Source organism: Alosa pseudoharengus, unplaced genomic scaffold (genome assembly GCF_046254945.1).
Source record: "Alosa pseudoharengus isolate Yale_2024_CS ecotype anadromous, Long Island Sound unplaced genomic scaffold, YU_APseudo_1.1 YU_APseudo_1.1_scf_20, whole genome shotgun sequence".
Classification (NCBI taxonomy): Eukaryota; Metazoa; Chordata; class Actinopteri; order Clupeiformes; family Clupeidae; genus Alosa; species Alosa pseudoharengus.
Window position 1 is genome coordinate 36,459,059 of NW_027468664.1, and position 1,565 is coordinate 36,460,623.

The 1,565-nt window shown below is 42.8% G+C and overlaps 1 long non-coding RNA gene across 4 annotated transcripts in view; it reads left to right on the forward strand.

Annotated features, from left to right (window-relative positions):
* Positions 1 to 764: 764 nt before the first annotated feature.
* Positions 765 to 1,565, forward strand: part of LOC143136780 (uncharacterized) — a 4,820-nt gene continuing 4,019 nt past the window's right edge. For all 4 annotated transcript variants that reach the window (XR_012989455.1, XR_012989456.1, XR_012989457.1 and 1 more), the window contains exons 1-2: positions 765 to 1,078; positions 1,495 to 1,565. The exon at positions 1,495 to 1,565 is cut by the window's right edge and continues 78 nt beyond it. This is a non-coding gene — a long non-coding RNA (uncharacterized LOC143136780). The remainder of the gene's footprint in view (positions 1,079 to 1,494) is intronic.

Below are 1,565 nucleotides of genomic sequence, written 5' to 3' on the forward strand. Positions count from 1 at the left end.
TGTGCTTGTTAGGCTTGGCCAAAAAACACAATAATATGTGACATGCCCATGCCATCTATTGCCTGCATAGAGGATTTGATTGGTCATTTTCAAAACCCTCATCGTGCGAGAGAGACGCTCATGGCTTTCTTCAATGCAACCCACGGGCGTTTCACAGGACGCTTTTGGATGTGGCCAAATTGCAATACAAGGGCGACATATCCAACGCTTTCAGCAACAGTGCGGACAATTTGGTTTTGTTTTAAATTATCCAGTAGCCTAACCTTAATTTAAACATGGACGTGTGCTTGGTAGGTCTAACAAAAAAAAACCCACAATAACAGGTGACATGCCCGTGCCATCTATTGCCCGCATGAGGAGTATATTGGCCGTTTCCAACACCTTTACCGTGCGAGAGAGACGCTCATGGCTTTCTTCAATAAAACCCACATATGCGTTTCACAGGACGCATTCGGATTTGGCCTTTCTAAGAGCGACATATCGGACGCTTTCAGTAACAGTGCGGGCAATTTGCTTTTATTTTAAATGATCGATCCATAATCTTAATTCAAATATAAATGTGCGCTTGGTAAGCCTAACCAAAAAAGTCAATAATATGTGACATGCCCATCTAATGCCAGCTTAGAGGAGTTGCTGTACACCTGTATCGTGCGAGAGGGACAATGCAACCCACACAGGCGTTTAACATGACGCATTGGGTACGCATTCGCGGCAAAGGCCACCGCGCAGAACATAGCCCATTGATTTCCTATGGAGAGCGCAATGCGTAGTTAACGCGTCCGCTATGCATCTCGGGAAGGCGGCGCGGCGGTGCGTCGGGAGGTTAACGCTAGGCGGTTAGCCAATGAAAGTACATCTTCGGTACACAAGTTCTCTCTTTTGCTCTAGTCTTCCGGTCCGCCTGCCAGAAATATTTGTTCCGCCTGCTCCGCGTGTTAGTTTAGTGAAAATATATTAAGCTATGGTGGCGAAGCCATTAAGTTTAGAACAAGTTCGCCACTGCACCCTATCAAAAAGACCTTGTTTGCGACTTGAACCAAGACAGAAGGTGCTTTGGAGGAACATGTCAGTGATATGTGTGAGTGTTTCAATAAAAGATGTTAAAATTCCTTGCATTGGTTAACAGTATTACGTACAGCTGCAGGCCAGTTTCATATTATTTTAGGGTCTTCGTGTAGCCAGTACAATTACATTTCTCTGTCCATAATATTGCATTTCTGTAGTAAAGTGCAGTAGTAAGTGCAACGTCCCAGGTAGACTTCTGTATTTTCCTGCATATGAACTGTAAATAATGGAGTTACATTTTGTATTTGAATGTTTACCTAATTTTTTAGACAAACTGAAAAATAACAGCTGTCATCTCACATAGTTTACATTAGTCATAACTTCTCACAAACAGATATGTTTATGGATGGATTTAATCTATCTATCTATCTATCTATCTATCTATGCATGTGTGTGTGTGTGTGTGTGTGTGTGTTATCCCTCTCTCAGTCCTTCTGTAAAGCACTGGAGTACCTGAGCTACATTTCTCAAAGTGAACCCTCATACAGAGACCCTACTGA